This window comes from Cyprinus carpio, chromosome B20 (assembly GCF_018340385.1).
Source record: "Cyprinus carpio isolate SPL01 chromosome B20, ASM1834038v1, whole genome shotgun sequence".
Lineage (NCBI taxonomy): Eukaryota > Metazoa > Chordata > Actinopteri > Cypriniformes > Cyprinidae > Cyprinus > Cyprinus carpio.
This window is the reverse complement of record NC_056616.1, coordinates 26,083,556-26,106,612: the sequence shown is the minus strand read 5'-3', so window position 1 is coordinate 26,106,612 and position 23,057 is coordinate 26,083,556. Positions and strand designations below refer to the sequence as shown.

The window sequence follows — 23,057 nt, the reverse complement described above, 5'->3', positions numbered from 1 at the left end:
AGACCCATAAAATTTACAAATGGCTGCACCCATTCTTACGAAAGAAACTGGATACAGGCTAATATTATTTAAGACTATAATTAGGGAACTGAAAATGATCTATAAAATAAGACTGAATATATTAAATATAATGAAATAGCCTATATGCAAATAACTAATATATGCAATTAATGCAAGTAAATTTGTTGAAAGATACTAGAGAATGAACTTTATTAAAAACAGTTTTAGTCAATTTAAGAGACTTACAAAAAAGCAAAAACAATTTGTTTTTTTCAAAATGACTCATCTCCACACACACACACACACACACACACACACACACTAGGGTGACCAGATGTCCCATATTTCAGCTCTATTTTTAGTGTCCCGACTTATTTTGAAAAAAATCATGTTTTGTCCCGTAGGCTATTTCAAAATTTCTTTACAACTGAGGGATCAGGGCGAGTAGTAGAAGTGTTCTGTCACGCGAGAACAGCCTAATCAAAGGTAACTAAGCTTGTTGTAGAACAAAATTACCATCCAATCACAATTCGTTATCGATTAACTTGAAGTAAGTGAAGACAGGAAAGGCGGAATCACGCTGAATGACCCACAACAGAAACGCTCTCTCGGCCGCCCGGTTTTGCGATCAGTTCTCCTTTGGCCTTAACTGTCATATACACACACACACATAGCTGTCAAATTTAGATATCATGAAATAAAATTTCTCATATCATGGTATTATTTCATGCACCACTCCCCCGCCCGTCTCGTATTGTCTGGTCACCCTAACACACACTCTTGCATTTGTGGTTTATGGGGACTAGCCATAGGCGTTATGGTTTTTATACTGTACAAACTTTATTTTCTATCACCCTACACTAACCGTACACCTAAACCTACCCCTTACAGAAAACTACTGCCAATTTTAGAATTTCATAAAACACCGTTTTGTATGTTTTTTTTAAGCCTTTTGTTTTACGGGGACACAGGAAGTGTCCTCATAAACCATGTAGTACCCATGTCATTATACACATTTGTGTCCTCATAAACCACACACACAAACATCACACTTCAAGTGAACTACAAAAAACAAAACAAAAAAAACCCTGTATTAATCAGTCATACCTGGCAATACTTCCAGTCTTAAGGCACAGTATTTAACCACATACATAACCCAAATCCAACTTTTGTGGTGACAAACTAAATATTTCTAAACGAATAAAGTTTTACTGAAATATTGTTATTGTGTAGGAGAACTGATGATTCGCTGCACATGCGTGGCATGCCAGGCTACTTCTGCCATCACGTCTGGCTTTAATGCATGCATCAGTGGCCCTGTCCCAAATGGAACACTTCATGTGCACTTGCGGACTTACGGACATACAATGGCCGGGGCATGCACGTGTCCGTTAAGTCCACAAGACCGTATGGGAGGGATGGGCAACTTTGATAGTGACTAGGGCCGGCATTTTTTCTCCTTTATACCAAAGGCCAGATTGCTAATCCATGTGAAGTTATTCCAAATGGTATCATAAAATAACCTGGTATCTGTAGGATTTTTAAAATTTAAGACCTTTAAAAACCTTTTTAAGATCTGCACTTCACATTTCAGCCTTTAAACAATTTTTAAGAAAAGGGATGAGTCAAAAGTATCAATTATTATATTAACATTTACATTTACATTTAGTTATTTTGCAGACGCTTTTATACAAAGCCCAATTGGGGAATATAAAGCGATTCTTTTTAAAGAGGCAAACAGACATAGGAAGTGCTTGTAATACCAAGTTTTAGACATTGTTCAAATAAGTACAAGCTAAAAAGAGAAGGAATAAATAAAGAGAAAGACAATAAAAAAAAAAAAAAAAACTTATGATGAAGTCAAGTAGCTTCGGAAGAGATGAGTTTTCAGCTGTTGCTTGAAAATTGTCAGAGATTCCGCATTCCGGATAGGGGTGGAAAGATCATTCCACCAGCCAGGAATGATGAATGAGAATGTTCTAGAAAGTGATTTTGAGCTTCTTTGTGATGGTACCACAAGGCATCTCTCACTAGTGGATCTCAGACTTCTGGAGGGGATTTAGATTTGTAGTAGTGAGTGGAAGTAGGCAGGTGCTGAGCCTGTGGCTGTTCATGTCTTGAACTTGATGCGAGCTTCAACCAGTAGCCAGTGCAAGGAGATAAAGAGAGGTGTAACATGGGCTCTTTTGGGCTCGTTGAAGACCAGTCGTGCCACTGCATTCTGAATCATTTGAGGTTTGATTGTGCTTGATGGAAGTCCAGCCAGCAGAGCATTGCAGTAGTCCAGCCTAGAAATGACAAGGGCCTGGACAAGAAGTTGTGCAGCATGCCCCGTTAGAAAGGGCCTTATCTTTCTTATGTTGTGCAATGCAAACCTGCAAGATCGAGCAGTCTTTGCAATGTGGTCTTTGAAAGTCAGCTGGTCATCAAAGGTTACACCAAGATTTCTGACTGAAGTTAATGGGGTAATTGTAGAAGAACCTAGCTGGATGGAGAAATCATACTGTAAAGTTGGAGTGGCAGGAAAGACAAGAAGCTCAGTCTTTGCCAGGTTGAGCTGGTGATGTTCTTTTATCCATGCTGAGATGTCTGCCAGGCAGCCTGAGATCCGTGCAGCTACTGTTGGATCATCTGGTTGAAATGAAAGATAGAGCTGTGTGTCATCAGCATAGCAATGGTAGGAAAAGCCATAAGCCTGTATGATGGGACCCAGTGATGTTGTGTATGTGGAGAAGAGGAGTGGTCCAAGAACTGATCCCTGAGGAACCCCAGTGACAAGTTGATGTGCTTTGAATACCTCCCTTCCCCAAGCCACCCTGAAAGACCTACCAGTGAGATAGCATTCAAACTAGCGAAGTTGAATCCCTGTGATGCCCATTGATGAGAGGGCAGACAGGAGGATTTGATTATTGACAGTGTCAATAGCAGCAGATAGATCCAGCAGAATAAGAACTATGGTTTGGAATCAGCTTTTGAAATCCGCAGGGCTTTCTTTGACTGACAGTAGCGCAATTTCAGTTGAATGGGCACTCCTGAAACCTGACTGGTTAGCATCCAGTTTCTTGTTCTGTGAGAGAAACAATGATATCTGGTTGAAAACAACTCTTTCAAGGGTTTTCGCTATGAATGGAAGGAGAGAGACAGGTCTGTAGCTATCTGTAAGTGAAGTGTTTAATGTAGGTGTTTTGAGCAGTGGGGTTACCCAAGCCTGCTTGAATGCAGTGGGGAAGGTGCCTGTTAGATGAGATGTGCTGATGATGTGTGTGATTGCTGGTAAAAGTGTAGGGGAGATTGCTTGGAGGAGGTGTGAGGGGATTGGTCTAGAGGGCATGTTGTAGGGTGGCTGGAGAGGAGAAGTTTTGATACTTCTGGCTCAGTGAGGGGGCAGAAGGAGTAGATGGGAGTTTTAGCGGTGGGTATGGTTGGTTTGATTTTATTTGATTTGATTGTATTAATTTAAACAATTATTATCAATTAATTATTATATTAAATAACATATAAACATATCTTAGTGTCTTAATTGTTTAGATTTTTATAATGCATTAGCTTTTTGTCGATCCACTGGTTCACATTTAAAAATATGTAGCAAGATGGTGTTATTGAAAAAGCAAATTCGTTCTCTGCCAGCAGGTTTCACTTTCGGAACTGCAGAAATGTAGTGGTTTCCCTGGTACTCGCATTACACAAAGCTGACGTGCAGCACTCAAGTTTATTCAGTGGAACTGTAGTCTTTTTAAGTTTAATCATTATATTAATCCATATAGCAATTCTTGTCTATTCATCCCCAAAGACTTTTTATAATTTAGACTTTTTATAACATTTAAGAGTTTTCGTGGCCTTAAATGTAAACAATTTAACTGAAGATGTTGTAAGGACCCGCAGAAACCCTAATAAGAACATAGTTTAGTGCAAACATTTCTGTCATGCATTTGACAAAAAGCTTTTGTTGATGATTTTTACCTTTGAAATTTGAGGCAAATGCAACTCTGGCATCCCCGTTGTTTGTGAGCAGTCGTGTGATGGTGTTTTAAATAAAATACAGATTTCCAACTATCCAAACATATGGACATCCCCTTGAACTTGATAAAAAGATAATCTGTTTACCATCTTGACTGGAAAATACTGTGTTCATGGTGAGTGTTTCATTTATTATTTGCTAATGTTAGTGAATGTTTACATTAGAGTGCACGACCTAGAGACACAAGTGCTATCCAAGATGGCGGCACGTCCACATGCAGCGGCTTCTCTCTCTCCTATCAGAACGGTGTTTTCGTGTTTTTTGTCTTGTGAGTCGCAGTGTTTTTGTATGTCTTCATCGCGTCTACCTGTCATTAAGCGTGCAGACAGTCGTGAGTTTCTGCTGGATGTCGGCAGAACCACATTTTTAGAGTTAAACTCTGTGCACGCGGAAGAGCTGCGGGACCTCTGTCTGCTCCGGAGGCCTACACCATCACCAGCCCCCAATACTGCATCTCGCCCACAGCGGAGGCGCCACAAGCGGCATGAGAGGAAGCAGAAGAGGGGTAAGAGCGGAGGTATCCGGGCTAGGCTAACAGCTAACCCAAGCCAGCTATCCCCACCATCATACTGGCTAACGTACACTCTTTGGACAATAAACTGGACTACATCCGACTACTACGCTCAACTCAGAGGACTGTAAGAAACTGTTGTGTTTTTGTGTTCACGGAAACATGGCTTAGCAACAGCGTTCCAGATTGCGCTATTTAGCTCGATCAGCTGACATGCTATCGAGCAGACAGAGCTCTCGTCGCAGGAGGTAAAACCCGTGGCGGCGGGCTTTGTGTTTACATCAATGACGCATGTTGCCGTGATGCTGTTGTAGTCTGCAAACACTGCTCATCCCTGGTGGAGTTTATGATTATTAAGTGCTGGCCGTTCTGTCTACCGAGGGAATGTACAACCATACTGCTCGTTGTTGTATATATTCCACCGAACTTCAACAACAGCAACAGGAGTGAAGCACTGAATGAATTGTACTAGCACATCAGTGAGCAGCAGAGAGCCCACCCTGATACTTTTCTCATCATAGCTGGGGATTTCAGCCATGCAGACTTAAAGAGTGTGTTCCCAAAAATACACTAACACATGAACCTTCCAACACGAGGTAATAACATTTTAGATTTTGTTTATATTATAATGATAGGTGGGGATTTCACCGCCCCCCCACCCCCCACCTTGGTGCCTCAGTCTAGAGGTCTTCACAGTGCACCCGAGACCCGTCGACCCGGGACCCGACCCGGGACCTGTACGGGTTCGGGTCTATATTTTAAATGAACAGCCGGGTCCGGGTCGGGTTGTGTGTAATACCCCTGCGATCGGAGTCATCGGACTCGGAGAACACCCGGCCATGATCAGACACTGCTTGTGTTTTTTGTAACTTGCAACTTGTAAAATTAGGAAAATAAAAGTGTGAGAAAAAAAAGCGATCTCTCTATCTCTCGCTCTCTCTGCCGTTAGAAACAGAGCGGCTGACACAGAGTTAATGCAAGTGCACGCACAGTAATAATGCTTGCAGACTTGAAACCCTCATATTTAATATATTTCAAATCAGCAACAAAATCTGAGGTGAACTGTCACATGAATGTTTTCTATGACGCTCAAATTGCGTTAAAAAGCATATTTTAGGTTGATCCATCTAGCACATATGTGCAGTCTCAAGCGCGTGTCATGTTTCTATGGCAACCAGTGAAGGACACAATGACTTCGACCGCCAAACTGCGCTTTACATTTTCTCCCATTTTTATAATAATATAAATGAACCGTTTAATCTTAAAGTTTTAGTGGTCAGATTCAGACTCGACGCAGAGCAGAGCACAGAGATGATAGCAAATAAATAACGTCCGCGGCCATGGCACTGAACGAGCAATCGTTATTATAGTTCAAAAGGGCAAACAGTCGAAGTTATTATGCGAGTTAACTGGAGTCAGAATGTACATGTGCACAGTTGCATTTTTCATCCGTCACCGTGACATCAAGTGGACTTTTGAAGCTGAAATAATGAGTGGATTAAGCTTGAACGAGAGGAATAACATGGATAACTTTCTTGTCAGAGGATTGTAATGCATCACAGGCAGTCAGGTACAAGGAAGAGAGACTACGGCTCCTTAAATTAGGTAAGACAAAAAGTTGTATTTTTCACAAAAGGTTTATTGACTTGTAATAGCAATTTAAGGTGGAATATGTGACAATCGGGTCCAGTCGGGTCTGTGGCTTCCCGGCGGTTTCTGGTCCAGCTTTCAAATAATAGACAGGTCCGGGTCGGGTCCGGGTAGACATCTCTCGGATCTACACGGGTCCGGGTCCAGCTTTTGAAATAATAGACGGGTCCGGGTCCAGCTTTTGAAATAATAGACGGGTCCGGGTCGTTTCGGTGTAGTACATTACGGGTCTCTTTCGGGTTTGGGCACGAATTTTTGGACCCGTGAAGACCTCTACCTTAGTTCACATCACTGTCATGCTAATGCCTGCATACAGACCACTCGTTAAAGTCGCCAAACCAGTTCACAAACAAATTCAAGTGTGGCAGGAAGGGTCGTCAGAGGCTCTTCAAGACTGTTTTGACACCACTGACTGGAATATATTTAAGACCTCCAAGAGTACTCAGAGACGGACACCAAGTGTATTGATGATGTAACAGTCACAAAGACCATCACTGTCCGGGCCAACCAGAAGCCGTGGATGACAGGGGAGGTCTACAGACTCCTGAAGATGCAGAACGCTGCCTTCAATGCTGGAGATGAGGTGGGCCTGAGGACAGCTAGGGCCAACCTATCCCGCGGCATCAGAGAGGCTAAGAGACAGTACTCCAGGAGGATAGCCCATCAATTCAGTGACAGCAGAGACACTCGGAGCCTGTGGCAGGGGATACAGACCATTATGGACTACAAGCCCCCACTGTGTACCTGTGACAGCAACATCTCCCTGCTAATGAGCTGAACACCTTCTTCGCTCGCTTTGAGGAACATAACAGCACCACTGCACACAAGACTTTACCTCCTTCCAGTGACCAGGTGATGACGCTGACCCCAGACAGCGTGAGGAGATCCTTCAGCAGGATCAATGCACGCAAAGCTCCGGGTCCTGACAATATTCCTGGGCATGTATTTAGAGACTGTGCAGTGGAACTCACTGATGTCTTCACAGACATTTTCAACATCTCGCTTAGTCAGGCTATTGTCCCCACATGCTTCAAAGCTACCACCATCATTCCAGTCCAGAAGAAGCTGTCTCCATCCTGCTTCAATGACTACCGTCCAGTTGCACTTACTCTATTCTCATGAAGTATTTTGAATGGCTAGTCATGCACCATATCAAGTCTGCCCTCCCCCCCTCCCTGGACCCCTTCCAGTTTGCATATCAGTACAACCGCTCAACCGATGATGCCATCTCCTTCCACTCAGCACTCACACATGTGGACAAAAAAGACTCATACGTCAGAATGCTGTTCATAGACTTCAGTTCAGCTTTCAACACAATCAAACCTCAACAGCTCATTTACAAACTGGTCGAGCTGGGACTCAACACTTCGCTGTGCAACTGGCTGTTGGACTTTCTGACTGGAAGACCACAAGCAGTATGGGTCGGCAGTAACACATCCAGCACCATCACACTGAACACTGGGGCCCCCCAAGGATGTGTGCTGAGCCCCCTCCTCTTCATTTTGCTGACCCACGACTGCACACCGTCACACAACTCCAACCTCTTTATTAAGCTTGCGGATGACACGACTGTGGTGGGTCTCATTAGCAACAGAGATGTGACAAACTACAGGAGCAAGGTGTGCCACCTGGCCGGGTGGTGCAGTGACAACATTCTCTCTCTGAATGTGGAGAAGATGAAGGAGATTGTTGTTGACTTCAGGAGAGTGCACACTCAGCATGCTCCTCTGACCATCAACGGTGTGACAGTGGAGAGAGTGAGTAGCACCAAGTTCCTGGGTGTGCACATCACAGAGGACCTCTCCTGGACTGAAAACACAGCAGCACTGGCCAAGAAAGGACAGCAGCGTCTCTACTTCCTCCACAAACTGAGAAGAGCTAGAGCCCCGGCCCCAATCATGTGCACCTTCTACAGAGGCACCATCGAGAGCATTCTAATGAGCTGCATCACTGTGTGGTATGGCGCCTGCAACGCGTCCTGCCGGAAGACCCTTCAACACATAGTGAGAGCAGCTGAGAAGATCATTGGTGTCTCTCTCCCCTCCCTCCAGGACACTTACGGAACCCGTCTCACTCGCAAAGTCCTTTGCATTGCAGGTGATCCCACTCAATCATATATTACCATCTTATACAAATTTTTATGTCGTAGTAAAAAAAAAAAAAAAAAAAACACTGCTGGTCTTACTGTGAAAAGGACTGTGCATATGCTCAGATATAAAAACAGTTGGTTCACATGGACCCTGATTTTACTAAGATTAAACAAAGTCTTAAAACTCAGTTTACATACTGGTAAAAAAAAAATGTATAGCCTGAATGCACTGTAAGTCGCTTTGGATAAAAGCGTCGCTAAATGCATAAATGTAAATGTTAAAATCAGATTTATAGCCTGCATGTCACTGGTAGGGAAGGGCCCAATAGTATGTTTCATATTTGACTCTGGTGCATATTTACCTGATTCAGACCCACAGCAACCATGCAAGCACCACAATTCAATGTGTCAAGGCATGTGTGCTAATCAAAGAGTCAAGGTTTAGCCAGTTAGCCCATGCTAGTAGATGCTGTAGACCATCTGGCTGCAAAATGCATCTTTCTCCACTGATGGATTTGGATTTTTTAAAATTAAATCTATGATGTTTATTTTAACTCTTGATTCATTTTTCTCCACTGATGGAAGAAAAAAGTTCATTTTTGAGCTCAATATATAAATTAAGATTAAAAAAAAATAATAATAAAAAAAAAAAAAAACATTATAATGCATTATAATGTAAAGGAAACGGCACTGAGGTTTGCTTCGTGTGAACCAGATACTGAAGCAGTCACATGGTTTTCAGGTGAATGAAGCTTCGGACATCATAGATCACATGCTTTTCTCAAAACCAATCAAGCTCCGATACAGTGCTTCACTTTGAAATGTGTTGTTTTTTTGATACAAGCTTGGAAGCTTCGGGGGTTGAACGTAACATCACTACCAACTTGCCTCAACACGCCTGCCTGGAAGTTTCTAATATGCCTATTACATTGAAAAAAAAAAAAAAAAAAACTGAAACTGATACCAATTTTTTTTGTAAGGTAAGTGGTTGCAAACAATTTATTTTAGCTACATTTAAATAAAAACATGTTGTTTAGTCAACTAAATTTGTTTATTTAAATGTAGCTAAAATAAATTGAATGCAACCACTTACCTTAAAAAAATTTAGTAAATTCAATGAAATTTTTTCAGTGATAAGAGCTTGATTGGCTAGTTCAGGGGACTACTGGCTTATGTGGTACTTTACTAGGCCTCCCAGCAGGGCTGGGCAATTTCGGTCCTGTTCGGTCCAGGACAGTGGCCCTCCAGGACCGAAGCTGCCCAGCTCTGCCTCCCAGTTTCTTTAGACCAGTTTTAGTTTAATGTTGTTGTTGGTGTGTTTTTTTTTAGTTCTAATTCTGTTTCTCCTGTGCTTCAGATCTCACTCAACCTGTATTCATCCTGCCTGCATGCCTGACCACAAAACTTCTGACTCAACTCTACCCACATATCTCTGGTATGTTTAGTTTCCAGCCCACCTCAAGCAACTATCTCCATCAGCAAATGAGATGGATTGTGTTTGATTTTTGGCAATAAATTACTTTTATTTGCATAATTTTTAGTCTGTGTTCTGCTTTTGAGTTCAAAGCAGTGTTTGGTTAAGTGTTCAATCAACCTCAAATAATGTAGCTTTTAATGTAGTCTAGAACTTTGAGAAATCAGAAAATTTGACCATATGTCAAGGTCAAGGTCAAATTTATTTATATAGCACAATTAAAACAACATGAATGTTGACCAAAGTGCTTCACAAGCAGAGCACGTACACACAAATAAAACAGGGCTGGAAGGTATTCAGTCCAATCATAACAAGATAATTTAAACACAAATTTAAAATTAAAAAAAAATTACAACCCCTAGCATTTAAGAGATACATAAGATAAACCCAAATTAAGAATAAGCCTGAGAAAAGAGGTAGGTTTTAATTGATACTTTAAAAAAGGCTTAATGTAGGAGAAGCTCTAAGGGTAGTGTATTCCAGAGTTTTGGAGCATAGACTGAAAAAGACCTGTCGCCTTTTGTTTTCAACCGAGATTTCGGGACATTTAAAAACAGCTGTACTGAAGATCTGAGTGATCTCTGAGGAGAATAGAAACTTAAACTTAAAAGTTCTGATATATAGTTAAGGGGAAGTCCATGTAGAGCTTTAAACACGTATGTTAAAACCTTGAAATCAATTCTTTGTTTCACGGGAAGCCAATGGAGAGAGACCTGTATAGGTGAAATATGTTCTCTCTTTTTTTGTCCCAGTCAAGAAACAAGCTGCAGTATCTTGGACTAACTGTAATCGTGAAAGTGATGACTGACTAATTCCAGCAATAATCAAGCCTTAAGGAAATAAAAGCGTGAATTACAGTCTCCAAAACCTGAAAGGTGAGGAGGGGCTTTAACTTTCGCAGTCGCTTTAGCTGGAAAAAGCTGGCCCTGACCACTGAATTTATTTGTTTGTCAAACTTCAGGTCGGCATCTAAAATGACCCCCAGATTTTTCACAAAGGAGCAATTTTTTGACTGAAAATTCCCCAAGAGACCACTGTATTTGTCAATCTGTGGTTTAGAGCCAAATAGGATAATCTCGGTCTTATTTTCATTCAACTGAAGGAAATTCTCATCCATCCATTCTTTAATATCCTTTAAACATGCTAGTAGAGAAATGACAGATTCACTACCAGAATCTAATGGTAAGTACAGCTGGGTATCATCTGCATAGATGTGATAGGAGATGTTATGGCACTCAAAAATTGAGAGCAATGGAAGCATATAAAGAGAAAATAAAACTGGACCCAGAATCGAACCCTGTGATTGGCATAGGGGATGATGAAAATTCTCCTATTTGATAGATAAGACTCAGACCAATCTAAAGCAACATCACAAATGCCTGCCTCATAATTTAGTCTTTTTAACAAAATGCTGTGGTCCATAGTGTCAAAGGCTCCGCTTAAGTCCAACAGAACAAGGACTGCACAGTTTCCAGAGTCAACTGACAACAGAATATCATTAGTCACTCTTAGTAGAGCAGACTCAGTACTGTGCTTAGTCTTAAAAGCAGACTGAAAAGGATCTAAGATGTTGTTAGAAGTAAAGTTTGGTGTAAGTTGGAGTAACATCACTTTTTCCAGAACTTTCATCAAAAAAGGGAACTTAGAAATAGGTCTATAGTTGTGAAGTTCAGAGGAGTCAAGGTTTGTTTTTTTTTTAGCAAGGGGTGAACCACAGCGTATTTTTAACAAGATGGAACAGTGCTGCTATGCAAAGAGGCATTTATAATGGAAAGTATGCTAGGTTATTTTTAATAAGATGCCTCCTTGAATAGAATAGCAGGGATAATATCCAGAGAACATGTGGTTAATTTCATACTAGAAATCACAGCCAGCAAATCAGAATGGGAAACAGTCTGAAAAACCGACAGGCTAGATGAACTAATCTTTAAATTAAGACTGTTTTTGGGTAAAAGTGATACAATCTGATACCTTATACCAACAATCTTGTCTATGAAGAAGCTACAAAACTTCTCACACAGTACTACACTTGGAACTAAACTGGATACAGTTGGAGGATTTAACACATAATTTAAATTGGAAAACAGAGATTTTGGACAATGAGAATTTTTTTCCAATTAAACTGGAAAAATAATTAGCTCTTGATAAAGATACTGCTTCCTGATATTGGGACAGACTAGCTTGCAAAAGTTGGTAGGAAATTTGCAATTTATCCCGTTTCCGTTTTCTTTCTGCCCTTCTACAATTTTTTCTTAAAGCTTTGATGTCATCATTTAGCCAGGGCTGCTTATTTTGTTTGGTTTTCTTAACTTTAAGAGGAGCTACAGTGTTTAAAACTTCCAAACAGGAAGCATTAAAATTGGAAACCATATCCTCCACATCCAAGCCTTGTGATGCCAGAGTAGTACTATCTGCTGCAGAAACTAAAAACAGCTCCTTAAAATACATAGAAGTAGATGGGGCAAGCAAGAAAAGTAGAAGGCTGGTATATAGAACTGCAAGAAGTAATATCACTATCAAACACAACAGGCCAATGATCGGACAAACCAGAGTCTCTTACATCAATGTCTTTGATGGAGAAGCCTGAGGATAGCACAAGATCAAGTGTGTGTCCTAACTTGTGAGTAGGGACAGATACCGACTGCATGAGATTAAAAGAGTCAATAAGATGTACAAACTCTTTTACAAGAGGCTTTGAAGGACAACACATATGTATATTAAAATGACCAACAATCAAGAGGTTTTCACTTCTTGTGACTATATCAAATAAAAATTCTGAGAAATCTTTTAAGAAGTCACTGTGGTCTATACACCACTGCAAAGAGCAGATGACATGGAGATTCAACATTGCATAACATAGCCTCAAAACTGTCATAGCTGTCTATTGGTAAGAGCCTACACTTAAACATGTTTTCAAAAATGACAGCAATTCCACCACCCTTCCTAGACTTTCTAGGGCAGCTGAAAAAGCCACAGTTTGTGGGAGAAAGTTCTGAAAAGGGGCTTAAATCATTTTCAGTGATCCAAGTCTAAGTAATGAACATAAAATCCAGGTTATTTGAAGAAAAAAAGTCATTTAGTAAATTTGTTTTGTTCAGTACTGATCTTGCATTTATCAGGGCTGATTTTATAGACACAGTTTTTTTGTTTTGCTGTTTTGCAGAGTATGTAGACAACTTGGATAGTGAGTGAAAATTATTTGTAAGATGTTTTTGTATTATATGGTGCATCCATTTATAGTGACAAACCCTATTTGTTTATACTGATCCATATTTGCCACAGCGTCGTCATTGGGATAAATGTGAATGGTAACAGATAGCCTTCTCCGGGTATCACAGACCCATTCAGCAAAGAAAGGATAGCATTGTACATTCAACTTTGTTTAACTGTAAATCACTACCAAGGCAATAACAGTTTTATTAAAATTCAACAGTCACACTAGAGACAATTTATTAGTGTTACTTCCTGATTAAGTGTGTGACTAATCAAAAGTACATGCAAATAACGACGTGGTTATAGGGGAGGCACTGACAGCACACTGATCTATATCAAGTATATACTGTAGCTACAACATGCATGGTTGCTCTTTTTTTGTAAGAAGGAATGCAAAGTGATTGAGAAACTTAAAATGATTGTAATTACATGAATTCTTTTCAGAGAGTGCACTGACAGCACACTGATCCATTTAAAGTACATACAATATGCTTGGTATGTTTTTTTCCCCTTTTTAATAGAAAGAATGCAGAATGCAAAGATTCCATGAAACAGGAGTGACTGGAAAGCTCAAAGTAGTTCCAATGACACAAATACTTTCATTTTGTGTAGGATGTTTTTAGTAACTGGTACCATCAGTTTGCATGTTCAGATGTCAGACAGGTGACTCATGTTCTTACTATATATCCATCTATATTAAATGGTCAAATCAAATTAATTTTTTCATGATACTGTTTTATAACATCTTTACAGAAAGTCATATTATTATACCATGCCTTAGTGATTGATTAAATAATAAGTGTTTTTAGGGTTGGGCGATATGATGATATATAACGATTGTATAAATGATCCAAATTTACATCTAGCTATATTGCATTTATTTTTTTGTAGAAAATATCGGTGCCTCGGGCACATGGCTGAAGGATGAATTTTCATTTAATGCCAACTATAAGAGATATAAATATTAGTGGTTTTTGTTCTAAGCAGGATTACGCAGTCCTCAAAAAGTATTAATGAAATATGATCTTTTGTCCTAAGTGAATATAATCGGTTGTCAAAAAAAATCAGATAGGAGTTTTATCAGTCATTTTAGTGAGGAAGTCAATAAATATAGAATATGGAATTCATTCACTGTAAGAAAATGATCTGTAGAGGAAAAAAGAGGTACTGGTGATTTTCAGACAGAAATATTATCCATTAAGTTTACAGAATTTTCTTTAACCCAGAACATCACAGAGGGCTCAACACTCTCATGCAGTGCAAATTTCATTATGCATTATATGGTGCATCCATTTATAGTGACAAACCCTATTTGTTTATACTGATCCATATTTGCCAAAGCGTCGTCATTGGGATAAATGTGAATGGTAACAGATAGCCTTCTCCGGGTATCACAGACCCATTCAGCAAAGAAAGGATAGCATTGTACATTCAGCTTTGTTTAACTGTAAATCACTACCAAGGCAATAACAGTTTTATTAAAATTTATTAGTATTAATAGGTAAAATTTGTTAGTGTTTTTTATTGTTGATTAAGTGTTTGGTTTGTGAATAGTAAATGGTACATGCAAATAACGACGTGGTAATAGGGGAGGCACTGACAGCACACTGATCTATATCAAGTATGTACTGTAGCTACAACATGCTTGGTTGCTCTTTTTTGTAAGAAGGAATGCAAAGTGATTGAGAAACTTAAAATGATTGTAATTACATGAATTATTTTCAGAGAGTGCACTGACAGCACACTGGTCCATTTAAAGTACATGCAATATGCTTGGTATGTTTTTCTTCTTCTTTGTAATAGAAAGAATGCAGAATGCAAAGATTCCATGAAACAGGAGTGACTGGAAAGCTCAAAGTAGTTCCAATGACACAAATACTTTCATTTTGTGTAGGATGTTTTTAGTAACTTGTACCATCAGTTTGCATGTTCAGATGTCAGACAGGTGACTCATGTTCTTACTATATATCCATCTATATTAAATGGTCAAATCAAATTAATTTTTTTATGATACTGTTTTATAACATCTTTACAGAAAGTCATATTATTATACCATGCCTTAATGATTGATTAAATAATAAGTGTTTTTAGGGCTGGGCGATATGATGATATATAACGATTGTATAAATGATCCAAATTTACATCTATCTATATTGCATTTATTTTTTTGTTGAAAATATCAGTGCCTCGGGCACATGGCTGAAGGATGAATTTTCATTTAATGACAACTATAAGAGATATAAATTTTAGTGTTTTTTGTTCAAAGCAGGAGTATGCAGTCCTCAAAAAGTATTTATGAAATATGATCTTTTGTCTTTAGTGAATATAATCGGTTGTCAAAAAATCAGATAGAAGTTTAATCAGTCATTTTAGTGAGGAAGTCAATAAATATAGAATATGGCATTCATTCACTGTAAGAAAATGATCTGTAGAGAAAAAAAGGGTACTGGTGATTTTCAGCCAGAAATATTATCCATTAAGTTTACAGAATTTTCTTTAACCCTGAACATCACGGAGCACTCAACACTCTCATACAGTGTAAATTTCATTCATACTCAAAACCAGATTATTTTAATAATACCATATGATATTTTCTTACACATACATCTGCTTATCTCTCAGCATGTCTGTTTCCCGTCTTTTAGTTTAAAACAGATAATTCAAGGCAGAGCGCAAGTTTGCAAGCGTCATTACAGTGCAAACTGATGGACATACCTTAAACAGAAGACTTAAACAGTAATATTCCCTCTGCATTTTGGAAACTGTGGCTTCCATAGCACTGTATTGTTGTGATTTAGGCTACTGAGGTTGTGATGTTGGGTCTTCTCTGACCAACAATATCTTTGCTTTGTATACAAGTAAAGCTCCTTCCAGTAAGTCAGGTAGAAACAGCCTGCATGTTTTCACATTTTACTCTGTGCTACTTTATACCACAAAGTATGTAAAAGCATGTTAGGTTTTGCAATACTCATTGCACTGCCCAAAGAAACTCCCACGTGCAACCCATGGACACTGATTGGTACAGATCTTCTATAAATGACATGACAGGGTCACAGGTGATCACAGTCACCGATCTTTTTTAAAGGTATGTGTTTTTAAATGCATTATTTCTTTATAACTTTGAAAATGTATTTAGCTCTTTCTATTTATTTAAGCAACAACTTAAGTTTTAATTTGTTATATTTTATGAAACAACATGATGACCATTATAAAAAGAAAAATGTGGTGTTAGTTATCTTAGGGCGGTTTTACATTTGGTCGTTTGGAGCATTTGTTTTGGAACCTGGTGCATTTTCTATCTTGAGTAATGCGTCAGCCTGACGGAAAAATAACTCTGAGGCGGTTCGTTTGAGGTGAGATAGCAGTCCTATCCAATGAAAAGCAGTAGGCTATCATAATTCACAATGGGAAAGCAGCATTGTCTGATTCTGTGAGTGAGCACAAAGTTATCACATAAAAACCAAAGTCTCTTTATCTTAAAATACCTGAAATATCCAAAATAAGCACAGTAAGAATGCTGCCAATGAAGCCTTGAATTCTAATTTATACAAATATATGTAACATGATATGTACTGGTAATTTTCTTGTGTGTAACAACCGCTATAGAGCCCATTAATGTGTACTCTGACCACTGAGAGGACAATTTTAGTCAGTTAGTTTTGTTGTTTTATATTTATTTTATATTTCTATAACATACTTTTGTTGTTGGAGGTCTCAGCAGCAATGCAGTATTGTTTAAATATGTCTCGTGTCTTTTTTTCAGGTTGATAACAATGGGAAATATTTACACTAAACTAAAAATTTTTTTTAAAACATCAAATATGACTTATAAAGAAAATAAATATTATGAAAAAGTGCTAAAAATTCCATACTTTTCTTCTAATTTTAAATCAAAGAAAAATTTTGATTATATCTTAGAAAAATTAAAACCTACATTCGATGGTATGCTAATCAAAGAAGGGAAAATTTATTATAATAATGTCAACAACAGAAATGTAACTTATACATCACCTTGTTATATTTTAATTTGGGATTCTGATCGTCGTATTTTTAGCCGAGGTCTCGGGTTTTATATTGGATCTGGAGTTATAATTACAGCCAAACATGTTTTAAAGGCATACAAAAATAAAAACGTATTTGTTCTTTTCCCAAATAAAATGTTTTATTTAGCCTACAGTATTAATACTGATAACATCTATTTTGACAATGATTATGATATTGCTAGAGTTAAATTGGAAATCAGTTTTGATAAACTACCAAATATAAAACCTGTAGAAATAGACTTATGAAATGAAAACAAAAATCTTTATTTTTACAAACTAAAAGCAGGGCGTTTTGTTAAAGTGAAATGTAAAAAAACTAAAGAATTAAATCTTAAAGAATTTACTCTTTCTAAAACGGGAAATGATGGAGATAGCGGGACCCCTATTTTTACAAGTTCTGGTAAATGTGTTGCAATGTATATTGGTGCATTTACAAAAACAAACAGAAAATGTATACTTGGCATAGGTTTACAATTTGATAGTTCTTTAAAGACATCTCTTCATTGAATTTTCCTCTGTAGTTTATAATATTCTAATGCTTTAAAAAAAAAAAAATCTCTTTTTCATCACTGTTTCTCAACCCTGCTCCAATTTCCCAAGCTCACTAATGAGCTGGCTAATTTTATAGTGAGCGGGGAAGCAAAAAACAGGGTCACCAGGGGCAGGATTGAGAAACACTGTATCCCATCAACATAAATTTGGAAGTGCAAAAATGCTGTAACACAATTGGCATGGTTACAGTACCATAAAGTGCTAAATATTTCCCATTGTTTGGCTGTCTGGAGAGGATCTTGTGCCTTGCCCAAAACAAAATCTTGTAAGTCTTTTTTGTTTGTTTTTTATAAAAATGGTAGAGACAATATTCATGCAAAATATGCCATTTTTTTTTTCAATTTCATTATTGCACAAAAATTAGTCACATTTCAAATTAAATTTACAGGTGTCTTGTCGGTATGGAGCTGGACTATTGTTACAGATGTTGCAGGAGCAGCTCTGAAAGTCATCTGTTTCAAGGTAATAAAACATCAAACAATATAAATTATTTAAATTACTATTAAAAATTTACTATTTCTATTCACAGTTGTTCAGTTAATGATGTGGAAAAAAAATATGGACCAACTATGCTTGAACCTTGTCAAAATACATTAAACACAACTGTAAAAAAATTAAAGTTTTCAAATGTTTGCAAAGCTGAATCAAAAGATGAATATATCTGCTTTTCTGGTTTATGCTGAAAACAACTAGAAGCACCTCCAGACTGCATATGTCACATTTGGGTCAAGTTACAATCTTTTTCCTCTCCATAAAATGGTGGTGGCCCGGACTCACTTGGTGAGAAAGACATTCCACATCCCTATCTTTCTTAATAATTTTCTTAATAAATGCACCTGTCTGGGGAGAGATTGTGTCTTGCCTAACTCAAGAGTTCAGAAGCAATGAATTTAAAAATAAATAAATACATTTTACTAATTTACTAACTGTAATTATTCACTATTTGCATGAAATCATGTGAAAGCTTTTTTTCAGTGATATTATTTCAATTGCATAGTTTTGACTGAATATATGTTACATATAACAGATATATTTCTAGATGAACATAACTGGGACTAGTTAACAGGCTACACATCTTGGACATAACATTGTTAACTATGTTATTTATTTACACTTCTGCCACTTTTTCTGTATTTTCTGTCATCCCTTAGATCAAAAGAGACGCAACAATATGTTGAAACAGGGCATAGTGTAAGAAAATATTTTATTACTATTAGAATCTTATAATCATGTACCAAGAATCAGACAATTTCTGAAAATTATTAAATGATTTAACAAAAATATATTTAACAAAAACTAATCTTAAATCTTTCTTTCTCCAGAAGCACAACACCCTTACGCCATTGCTCGGTGTCATGTTGAACCACCTTTGGATGACACGCGTCACTTTTGGGTCAAAAGATATTCCTCATGATATTGAAGATAGTTCTATTCCTCATGATATTGAAGATATTTCTATTCCTCATGATATTGAAGATATTTCTATTCCTCATGATATTGAAGATATTTCTATTCCTCATGATATTGAAAATATTCATCATGATACTGAAGATATTCCTCATGAAGTTATTCCTCATGAAGTTACTTTCTAAATAAACAAAATGAGATTCTAAATAAATGTACAAAAAATTTTTTTTCACTTTTTTCCCCCCAAACCTTAAGAATCCTTTACATCAAATCTTAGCCCTAAGCATCTATCTTTCCCAAAATCCATAATTAGAGCTGTCTCCTGTCCTCCAAAATGTTCTTTGGTGCCTTCAGCCATTGTATGTTTATTTACAATTGAAATTTAATGATTCTCTGTCAGAATAATTTTCAAAACACTTTCAATGATGATCCACCAGATGGAGACAAAGATTGATTTGTAAAACAGAAAGTTTTTGTCTAGACGGGACTAGTTTTGTAAACTACGTTTGAGTTTCGATTCTTACCACATGACGTCTGCGATTTTCATGTACCAATTCGGACGGGACTAACATCGTGTTTATTACAGAGGTGGGAGGGTCTGTTTTGTGCATCTGGGCGTCACAGAGATCACGCGCTCAGTATGCGTGCATTGCATATAACGTTAGTCATTCGGATCGATTACCATTAGTATTATTACACAATAAATGCTAAAAACTAAATGGCTAGTATAGCAAAACCATGTTAATGTGTGGTTTCTTTAGTTTAACTACATTAATTACATCTGTAATTAAAACATAATGTAACTGAGTGCATAAATGAACGTGAGTAATCTTACCTGATGCTGATATTACAATAGCCAGTATTAACAGTTTACGTGATCTGGCTCTTGATTTTATTATTTTTATTTTTTTTATTATTATTATTATTTCTTTGCCGGGAAGCAAATATAGATAAGTTGAGAGTGGTAAGATAATATATTGTAAATCACGTTGGCCAAAACAGACAAGGAAACGCGTTGTGAAATAAAATATCGTTTGTTTTGTGAGGAATTATTAAAGTATTTTAGATTTTTTATCAAAACAGCATCACACACCTTGAGTGAGCAGAGGCCTAGAGTGAGCCGTGACTAACCCCTCCCCCACACCTACTCCTAAACCTATACCAGGGGTGCATAATTTGGCAGGGTGCAAATTCGCAAATTTCCGGCAATCACAGACATTCGCATTCGGACGGGATTAGTTTTCTCAGAGGATCACTGAATTTTGCTAAAAAAAAAAACAGTAGGTAATTTGCTCTGGAATTATTACAGAGGTTGTGTGAGAAAAACACAGACGTGGCAGATTCGGACGGGATTAAAATCACTAAGTACGTCTGTGAAACACAGATTTCTCTAACGACCCCCTGTAAAACTAGTCCCGTCCGAATAGGGCTATGTCTACCTTTTGCCTGACCTCATCATTATGATAATATTGTAAAAAAAAAATTAAAAAAAAAAATAAAAAAAAACCTATAGGCTAAAGCATTAATTCTCAAGCATTTTCACAGTTACAGAGCCTGACTGCTTTGTAGGACATGATAGCGAATGGCAGGTTTTTAGAAGGAAAGAATGTCTGTATTTCACATATTGGCAGAACACCATTATTTGCAGTTGATGAACTTCATTATATATATATATAATAGTTTAAGTATACTTTAAGTATAATAGTAGTAAACTTTGAGTACACAACTAGTTTACATCTATGTTTTTAGTTTGTACTGCAACTATAGGTGATCTTACAGTTATACTGTTAGTTTACTAATTAAATAATAATCTAGCTTCATGCATTCTTTTTTATAAACACTTGAATGTGGGTAAGTTACATAAATAAAATAAAACAATAAAGAAATAAACAACATTTTGAACAAAAAGCTGAAAAAAGATTCAGAATAATAATCAAAACGTTGATGGAGTGCATCAACACCCCAAAGCTTGACAGTCATCACCTCTTCATGGGTTGACATTTTATTCCATAACATTACACAGTTTTAATGCGGTTTTATGCCTGATCGTGTTGGATTACATGTGGAAGCATCTGTTGTTTCGGTTTCTTCTTCTTGTGTTTTGGATATTCTGTACAGAACAGTGTTACCAGTTTGGAAATGTCCAAGTATCATACCAGAAGTTCAAAATTATCATATTTCGTATATCGTATTATCATAATTGTAAGTTTCATTCACCCCATTCATTCAAATACTAAAGTGTTACAATCCTTGTTGCCACAGATAAAAGCAGAAATGAGAATCTTGCACTCTAAAAACAAGTGTAGAAAAAAACATAGATCAAGGGGTTACAAGTGGAATTCAAATATGCAAATCAAATTACAGCATAAAAAACGACAACTGGGGTAAAAAAATAAAATAAAATAAAAAAGGGTCAAGAGCAGTAACAGTAAAAAAAAGACAGCCAGCAGAACAAAAAAACACACATGACAATAGCCAGAGTTTTAGCTGCTTTTCTCTCTCTGTGAGCTGAGCTTTGGCACTTCACTCCTCCAGTCACTCTTTCTGACATAACTTTTGCATGTTTTCGTGCAACATGGAAGATTTTTATATACAGAGAGCTCATGATTGTCCCAGGAAGGAAAAATAAAAGAACTGGACATATAATACCTCATTGTTTGATAAAAACAAAACACCAATTCCCACACAGTAAACTTACATGATGAATGACTGTGTTAACACCTGAAAACACAACATAAAAGCGTTACACAAAATAAAACAGCCATATGAAGGTAGTAAAAACAGTCACAGTGATGTCTGTGACCCTCATTCTGTATCTTAGGGGGTCACAAATGGCCCAGTACCTGTCAACAGATATTAAACTGAGATGCAGTATTGAGGAGATACAGAAGCTCATGTCCAAACTAGAATGAACTTTACACACAAAATCTTTGATACTGTCACTATGGTCATCTGAATGTGGGTGTATCTTCAGCTGTTCGTTCATACAGATATGTATTTAAACAAAATTAAATTCATTCATACAGATGTATTCAACTTCAGTCTGCTAAATCAGGGTTTCCATGGGTCCTTAAAAAGTCTTAAATTTGGATTATCAAATTCCTTAAATGGTACAAGAAATGTCTTAATTATAATTTCAAGAATTCTTAATTTTGAGGATGTAAAAACAAGAATCACGAAATGGCTTATTGTGAAGATTAACATTTAAAAGGCTAAGATTTAGAATAAATATAGTCTTGTTCTGACTGTCAGTCCAAATCAGATTTTTGTGCATATCCGATTGGAATCCAATCACGTGTGAACAGCAAAAAATCATATGAAATCCACAAGCTACATTCACGTTGTTTAAAAAAATTAAATTTCAATTCGAATTTTTTTTATTGTGTTTTGTTTTGGTCTGTCAGATCAGATTTTATTTTGCGTTTTTTTTTGTCTGTTTTTTTGTGTGCGTTTAGTTCTTGTTTTTTGTGTGTTTTTTGATGATGTGATTTTTTTTTTACAGGTATTAATGAGGAAACTGCTCTATTTCTGCCATTCAATTCTTCTGTCACCTACTGGCAGAGATTTCATTTTCATTAAGCCTGTCTGCTGTTTTTGTTCAGACCCATGTGAAAATCAACCCATATTTTTTACATACCAAACACACAATTGTAAATGTGAACCGGTAGATGGACAAGAAGCTAATAAGCATTCTAAATCTAAACAATTAAGATGGTAAGATTGATATATTTATATGTTTTAAATCCTTATAATAACCCTTGTTCAGACTATCAAAATTTTTGTGGATAATCCTAACTTATCCATTTGAAATCCGATCATATATCCAATCATATTTATCAAGAATGAACGGCAAAATAAAATGTAAATTAATAAATTAAGAAAATCAATCTGTTTCAAACTACACTTTTATGTTGAAATATTACTCAATCTTCTTTTCTGGAAATCTGTTTCAGATCGGATTTTGTGCAGATTTTTTGCCTGTCACTTTCTCATGCTACAGAAAATGTAAATATGTCAGATGTTGTTTGTAGAAAACATGCTGAATGTCTTGTAGAAACAATGTTGTGTTTTTGGAAAGTGCAAGTCAAGCAGAAAATGAC

At 37.1% G+C, this 23,057-nt stretch overlaps 1 long non-coding RNA gene across 1 annotated transcript; it reads left to right on the top strand.

The window, feature by feature from the left end:
* Positions 1-16,771: 16,771 nt before the first annotated feature.
* Positions 16,772-19,168, top strand: LOC109113649. Its single transcript, XR_002021789.2, has 5 exons — positions 16,772-17,815; positions 17,939-18,012; positions 18,244-18,330; positions 18,702-18,741; positions 18,873-19,168. It is a non-coding gene; the product is annotated as an uncharacterized LOC109113649 (long non-coding RNA).
* Positions 19,169-23,057: the final 3,889 nt, after the last annotated feature.